Source organism: Rattus norvegicus, chromosome 18, assembly GCF_021556685.1.
Source record: "Rattus norvegicus strain SHRSP/BbbUtx chromosome 18, alternate assembly SHRSP_T2T, whole genome shotgun sequence".
In the NCBI taxonomy this organism is placed as follows: domain Eukaryota; kingdom Metazoa; phylum Chordata; class Mammalia; order Rodentia; family Muridae; genus Rattus; species Rattus norvegicus.
In genome coordinates this window covers 71860257-71868233 of record NC_141551.1, presented here as the reverse complement: position 1 = coordinate 71868233, position 7977 = coordinate 71860257, and the positions used below count along the sequence as shown (strand labels likewise).

The 7977-nt window shown below is 44.9% G+C and overlaps 1 long non-coding RNA gene across 1 annotated transcript; it reads right to left on the bottom strand.

The window, feature by feature from the left end:
* Nucleotides 1–1177: 1177 nt before the first annotated feature.
* LOC147999881 (uncharacterized) lies at nucleotides 1178–7520 on the bottom strand. Its single transcript, XR_015643142.1, has 3 exons — nucleotides 6063–7520; nucleotides 5021–5255; nucleotides 1178–1823 (listed from the first exon to the last, which is right to left on the bottom strand). It is a non-coding gene; the product is annotated as an uncharacterized LOC147999881 (long non-coding RNA).
* Nucleotides 7521–7977: the final 457 nt, after the last annotated feature.

Here is a 7977-nt window from a genome sequence, read left to right as displayed (position 1 = left end):
AGGACCAGTAGGTAGACAGTGGCTGGAATGTGAACAAAGATGAGAACAGAACCGGAATCTCACCCCAAGCGCCAGCTCAGACTCTGCCCGCCACATGTGACTACTACGAGACTAGAGATGTAGGCTTTCTACCTGGGGCAGCCGGCCAAAGAGAAGTACCACCTAAGATACCAAGTCTCTCAAGGGTGCTCTCCTCGTGTCCACATCCATTACCGAACTCTTGCTGTCTTAACTGCGCTGCATCCTTCGATCCCTCTTTTCACTCACCTCACTTGCAGCTTCCTCCCGAGTTCATCACCACACAGAATCACTATTGCTGGCGTCTTCAGCATCCTTCAATACTGACCTCTTGGCATTGACCAAGGCTTTCTATTCTGTTTATATAAGGTTTCAAAGACCTGGGCTTTAGAGACATAGTTTATCAATTACTAGTAAGCACAACTTAAAATCATCTAAAAATATTTTCCACAGCATAGTCAGATCTTTTGTGACAAATAGTCTCTACGGCTTCCCCTTTGTGTGGAGAGCTGAGGTAGCCTTGAGTGAATGGCTGTGTGTTGTTGACATGGCACAACCATATCAAGGACTCTACAACCCCTGACCTATGGGAAAATGGCAAAGCCCCGTGCCCCTGGGAACAGGTCAGAGAGATGGCAAAGCCTTCCTCTGATCTGGGTGCAGTTTAAATATGTGTACACAAATGTCTACCACAGCTCTCTCCTGCTGAATGTTTACAGCCTGCAGACTGGTCCCTACAGGGCCTGCTCCTAGTTAGTTAGACCTGCTTCCTTGATCCAGCTCTGCACCATAAGCCCTGCCTCCTTGTTCATCAGTCCATAATGACCCTACCCTCTTGTTCAGCTGTGTACAATAATCCGCCTTTCTGTTTAACTGCGTATAATAAACACCCTGAGCTTCCAGGGTGCAAGAGTTTCTCCATTAGAGATCTGGTCCACCTGATCCCAGCTTCTCTGTTCATGTGTCCGTGTGTCTCTCTTTTCTTCATTTGCTCACCACCCCGCCCCGCCCACCCCAGTCAGGCTAATCCCTGGAGCCAGGCAAAGGACACAGTGGCTTTGGTTTGCTTTGCTTCAGGTGAAGCAGGGTCTTGCAGTGTTAGTCAGGCATCAGCTACTGTTTCCTGGGATTACAGATGTCTACCATATGCCTAGCTTCTACAGTTTTTAAACAACAGTTTTATTGATATTTATTTCACTTGCCATACAACTTAATCATTTAAAATGTCTAATTCTCTGAATTCTCATGCATCGCAGAGCTGTCCCCCTGACAATTTTATATTTTCATTAAACCCATTGATCCTCTACTTGGCCAGCTGTCTGCTTTTCACATCTATTCCAAATGAGTTGTAGAAATGGGGGCCATGGTATGAGGGTGGGTGGGTGTATACGGCCTCTTTCACTTGGGAGAGTATTTTCAAGGTCCACTCTTCTTACAGTGTGTGCAAATTTTTTGATTACCAAGATGCCGAATTTTACAGAGCCATCATGACTTTTGGGGCCTTTCCACTTTTTGCTTCTTAGGAAAAATGCTGCCGCGAGCATTCCTCTATGTTCTCCACTGACTTTCGTTTTCTTTTCCGCACTAAAGATCAAATTCAAGGCCCACGCTAGACAAACACCATACTTCAGAGCTTTGTTGCCAATCTTCTGCCGCTTTTAAAACGGTAATTTTGCCAGGAAGTGCTCCCGCTCTTCCAATTCTCTGTCTCTTCAGTATGATGTCCATGACACCGCCGCCGCCGCCGCCATCATCATCATCATCATCGTCGTCGTCGTCGTCGTCGTCGTCGTCATCATCATTGACTAAGTATGGAGATCAGTAGTTACATGCACACACTGGTTCACCAAACTAATGTCTGGTTAAATTTACCCAATGGTTGTCTGGTGAATGGCATTTCAATGACTCAGATTAAAAGATGCCAAGGAGCCCTGTTGTCCTCCTGCGCTTGCTTAGTTAGCAAATATCCTTAACTGCCCACTCCGTATCTCGATGAGCACTCTATGGGGAAGTCAAAGAGAGGGCATGGTCTCTGGTGCTTGTGGGTGTGCCATTCTCTAGAAGAGACAGTTCACCTTGGCGTCAGGACGGGAAACGGCAGCTCACAATATTAAAGTTGGCCAAGGAGAGAGCCAGATAAACACAAAGGCGCAGACATGATAGGAGGAGACGGAGCTGAACAGAGAGGGACCCCACTGTCGAGGGGTTGACTGCCCTTTTAGAAAATTCCTCTGCTGGGGGTTGGGGATTTAGCTCAGTGGTAGAGCGCTTGCCTAGCAATCGCAAGGCCCTGGGTTCGGTCCCCAGCTCCGAAAAAAAAAAAAAGAAAGAAAAAAAAAAGAAAATTCCTCTGCTTAAGGCACAACCAAACATTCACTGAGTGCTTGGGCCTCGGAGACAGAGAGAGGGGTTTGTGGGTTGCTTACCTCACAGTTTTTCTACCAGAACCAAGTATGTGTGTCTCTTAATCATAGCTTTCATTTGGTTCCAACTTAACTTCGATTTTTGGGTTTTGAGACAGGGATCCTCAGTATAGCCCTGGCTGTCCTGGAACTTACTCTGTAGACCAGGCTGGGCTTGAATGCATGGATATCCGCCCGTCTCTGCCTCCTCAGTGCTGGGACTAAAGACATGCGCCACCACACTCAACTTCCTATTGTTTTAAAGATCTATTTACTTTTATTCTATGTGCATTAGTGTTTTGCCAGCCTGCATGTCTGTGTGAGAAAGCCAGTTCTCTCTAGAAGTGGAGTTACAGACAGTTGTGAGCTGCCACGTGAATGCTGGGAATCGAACCTGGGCCCTCAGGAAGAGCAACCGGTGCCCTCCCTTAACCACTGAGCCATCTCTCCAGCTCTTTAATGATTTAACTTTGTTATTGAACAAATAGATGAATGAAAGTCCTTTGATCTCTGAGGCCACAGAATGTTACTCGTGCTTAGTTCTTCACTTGCAAGGATTAAATCGGAAAGTCGGTGAGATACAGACAAAGGAGGGGGAAATCAGTATTTTATATATATATATATATATATATATATATATACACACACATATATATATATATATATGACAGCTTTAATGAATTACTTCTTCCAAAGAATAGGTACCAAAAATAAATAAATAAATAACTCTAAGTCTCAGCGCTGGTGTCTGTCATTAGCATGCTACTCTCTATACGATATGCTATCTGTACTGTGTTTATACTACATGGGATGGATACTGTAGCATCATATACTTTTAAAACAATGCTGCTTTACCACATATATAATATGTATACTATAGTACTATATAACATTTTGTACTATGTGTATTTTTACCATATATATATATATATATATATATATATATATTGTGATGCTAGGGACCAAATCAAGGGCCTCTTATACACTACCTAAGCACTCTACCATTGAGCTAACCTTCAGCCCTTACCACTATATTGATTAAGAGTGCTAACTTAAGGACACTTCAACCAAGAAGGTCCTTAACTGCTTTTGCTTTGGAAATCTTTCTGTCTCCTCCTTGAGCTCAGTAAAGAACCATGGAAGTATGAAAAGTAAGGTTCTATGGGGCTAGGAAGAAGGCTCAGTGGGTAAGAGTGCTTTCTATGGATGCATGAAGACCTGAGTTCAAATCCCAGCATCTGCACATAAAGCTGGGTGTGGCTACATGTGCCTGAAACCCCAACACTGGGAGGCTGAGACCAGCATCCCCGAAGCTTGCTGGCCAGGTTGCCTAAACAAAGTGGCAAGTTTCAGGTTGGGTGAGAGAGTCTGTCTCAAGGGAAGAGGGGAGAGGGAGCAAGGGAAAGAGGGAAGGGGAGAGGGAGAGGGAGCAAGGGAAAGAGGGAAGGGGAGAGGGAGAGGGAGAGAATGCAGAGAGTGAGTGTGTGTGGGTACATGCACCCACATTTACACGATAAGCGATGTGCCATGCAATGCATGATGAACACAAAGCAGTGTAAGGTACTGTGCCCTTGACGAACTTCCAGCTCAACTGGCAATATAGGCAGTGCCAGGGAGGAAGGCTAGAAGAGGAAAATGGCCACCCTCTGTCACCTGCTGTTAATGTTCACTCCTCTATGCACTTGTGTTGAAATTGGTTCTAATGCTTTGACTCATGGGAATCTGCATGTCCAGACACTGAAGGTCCTTGTCCCCTATTGGTTTTTGATCGATCAATAAAGATGTCAATGGCCAATGGCTGGACACGGGGTGGAGCACTTAGAGGATACAGAGGAACAAGAATTTCTCCATAACTCAGGGAAGAAGGATGGGATGCAATAGCAGCAGAGAAAAAGCCAACCATCCAGGTGAGATTTGCATAAGTGGCCACTTCCCAGATGGTTGGGAGTAGCAGGGGAAGGTTTAGGAGTGCCCAGCCTTTGAGGTAGTGAAGGCATTTAAAAATAAGCTAATGTGTGTCTTTCATCTAAAGATAGTTCCTGGGTGGTTATGCTCATGGGATCGCCTCTCCTGGGAACGGTTACACATTTGCCAAAAGTTCTTTTTTAAATTGCTACATATTATTGTATTGTATGAACAGGTTACAGTTTGTTTGTTTGCCCAATCATCAATGTGTAAAGTGTTTCTTTTTCTTTCTTTCTTTTTTCAAATAAAGCATCTATGAACATTTACAAGGACAAAGGTTCCTCCATAAAAGTGACCATATTGGCCTTCCCTATCTTAGCTCGCCTTGACATTTTCAATACCAATGCACATTAGTTCCTTCTGTCGATCCACAGTTTTCACCCTGAGAGTTTCCTGTTGGTCTGTAGTCATTCCAAGTATACATATTCTGACATGGATTATATGTTTTCCCTTCTGGATAAACACGAAATAGAGCATTAAGGGGTCCAAGACACTAGCTCAATTGTCACATTTAGTTTTCTAAAAGTCCCACAAAGAACCTATTCTTCTCCTGAACCACAAAAGTCCCCAGAGGGCAAGTAATTTGCCCAAGATCAGCAAACATTTCTGATGAGAGTGAAGACAGATATACACACCGAGTGAAGACATGTGAGCAGTCACCCAGTTCGGCTAAGCAGCGGTGGGTCGGAGCCTCTGACACCTGACTTTCATGGGTCTTTTCTGCATATCCACTGTGGCTCTGCAGAAGCTGATGCAAAGCCCTGCTGAGACCAAGTATGGCTGGAGACATCTGGTCACTTCTGCACTCACACGTCAAGTGGGAGGTGTTGCCTATTGGCCAGCACAACATCTATACAGAATCTTCCAATGCTATTTTGTAAAGGGAAATAGGACAATCCAGTGAAGGGAAATAAAGCAATAAATAAGATTAATTTGTTCATTTTAAGTGTGCTTGTGTGTGTGTGTGTGTGTGTGTGTGTATGTGTGTTATGCACACATGTGGGCATGCACTACAGGGTACAAGTAGACTTCAGGGGACAACACTGTGGAGTTGGTTCTCTCATTCCACCTCTATGTGCTCCCCAGGGGAGGGACCCCAGTTGGTTTTCACGACAGGTGCCTTTACTCACAGACCTGCCTCAGCTTCCCTGAGGGGAGACTTTATAATAATAATACGGAACATACAAGATGTTGTAGGAGAAGGTGTGTACACTGCAGAGATGCTGTCCTGAAGTGAAGGAGTGGGAACCAATGCCTGACAGACAAAGAACAACACTGATGGTCCAGTGCCACATGTGTTCTCAATGAGAGCAACACTGGGTTTTCTTTATCTCGCGCACAGAGAACATACGCATGTAGTCTATCAACAGAATCTAAAAATCTAAAAACTGTAATGGTCATTTCTGTCATCTGCAACAACAATAAAATGACTAATAAAGAAATTCAAGTCTCACCCTGTGGCCCCAGAAATCTAATGCAAGATTCAGATATGAGGCTCTCTCAGATGCAGAGAAGCATGAAGGACTGAGGGCGTTAAAGAACATCTTTAAGATGAATGCCTGAGGGGTTGGGGATTTAGCTCAGTGGTAGAGCGCTTGCCTAGGAAGCACAAGGCCCTGGGTTCGGTCCCCAGCTCCAAAAAAAAAAAAAAAAAAAAAGATGAATGCCTGAATTTACCTGAACTCTGTCCTTTGCCAGCCGGTGGGCACTGTGACTGAGGGCTTCCTCAGGAGAATCTCTGGTCCTCGCCTTGCTCACTGAGGTTGTAGCAAAGGTGCTGAGGACATCATCCATGAAAAGAAGGCAACGTGCTGAGCTGAAAGGACTTGAGAAGGAAGAGAGTACATGGGACGTTAGGTGTTCAGAATTCTTGTGACAAATGTGGATCCTCTCTTCTTGAAGCATTTATTGGCTCTTTGAAAGGAGCAGGAAGCATAAATATGAGAAGGAAGTCTGTAAGTTTAATAAGAGATAAGGGAACATGAAATTGATTTAACTAAAAACAAACTTACCTAAGATTCAGTAGTTGGTGGTGGACATTTTAATGTGAGACTAGTCAGAAGGTCTGGAAGCATTGTACCTGAGAGGAACCTTCAGCAGTGACAGGTGGAGTGTTCTATGTGCATACAGCTTGGTGTTCCCTTCCTTCCCTGACTGGATTTCTATGCCTCCTGGGCTCTCACACACACACACACAGACACACACACAGAGACACACACACACAGACACACACCTAGACACACACACTCACACACACACAGACACACACACAGACACACACACAGACACACACACACACACACACACACACACACACACGAACAATTACACTCAAACCTTTGTCTCAAGGTCAACTGTGGGGCAATCAAACCAGGACAGTGATGGACCACAGCTTCTACCCAAGGCAAGGAGAGGATGAAGCTCATGATGTACTAGTGAAAAGCAACAGAATCTGTGGATCAGAGTGCACAGAAAAGCCCAAGAATGTGTAGTTAGGGTCCTGGGAACAGCGACTAGGACTCTACACTCTGGGAGTATGCTACTGATGCATACATGAAGTACCATGGGGCCTACTAACAGAGGTCAGTGCAGGGGAGGACCAAGGAACAGAGTCAAGGGACAAACCTGCCATTAGAAGGATTTTTTTTTTCTCTTTAGCCATCTGTGTTGTCCCACAGAGGGAAAGCAGGTATGGAACACAAAGTTAGAGGTGAAGACGAGAAAGGAAGAAGGCCCTGGAGGTATGACAGTCAGGAGTCTCCACAGCCAGATTACTACTTCCTCCCCAGCTGTTCCATTTGGTTTTTTGTTCTGTTCTGTTTTCCTTTTCCTTTTCCTTTTCCTTTTTTTTTTTTTTTTTTTTTTTTTTTTTAGAGCAGGTAATTTGTTAATCCACACCCCTCTCCTTCCTCCAGCTGGTAATGACTAATAAGGAAATTCACCTCTCACCCTGTGGTCCCAGGAATCTAATCCAAGGTTCAGAAGGCTCTCTCAGATGCACAAGAGGATGTAGTTCTGAGAGAGTTAAAGAGCATCTCCTTAAGATGAACGCCCGAGTTTACCTGAACTCTGCCCTTTCCCAGGACACTGTGTCTGAGGGCTTCCTCAGGAGGACCTCTGACTCTTGCCTTGCTCACGGAGGTCAAAGGTGCTGAAGGCATCTTCTACCTCACCTCCCTTTGTCCCTCGCTGAGACATTGCACATGGTTGGAGAATTGTATGGTAGAATTTCCTGCCCCAAAAGCTTACTCCTGGGCTTAGTGGTTAAGAGCATATGCTGTGGGGCTGGGGATTTAGCTCAGTGGTAGAGCGCTTACCTAGGAAGCGCAAGGCCCTGGGTTCGGTCCCCAGCTCTGAAAAAAAGAACCAAAAAAAAAAAAAAAAAAAAAAAGAGCATATGCTGCTCTTGCAGAAGATCTGAGTTTGGTTCCCAGCACTCACATTGGGCGACTCACAACAGCCTGTAATTCCAGTTCCAGGGATCCAGAACTTTCTTTGGGTCCTCACTTGTCCACATGGATACACACAATTAACAATGAAATCCTAGGTTTACTTACCTTAAAGAAGTGGGAAGGGTTATCATTGTGAGAAG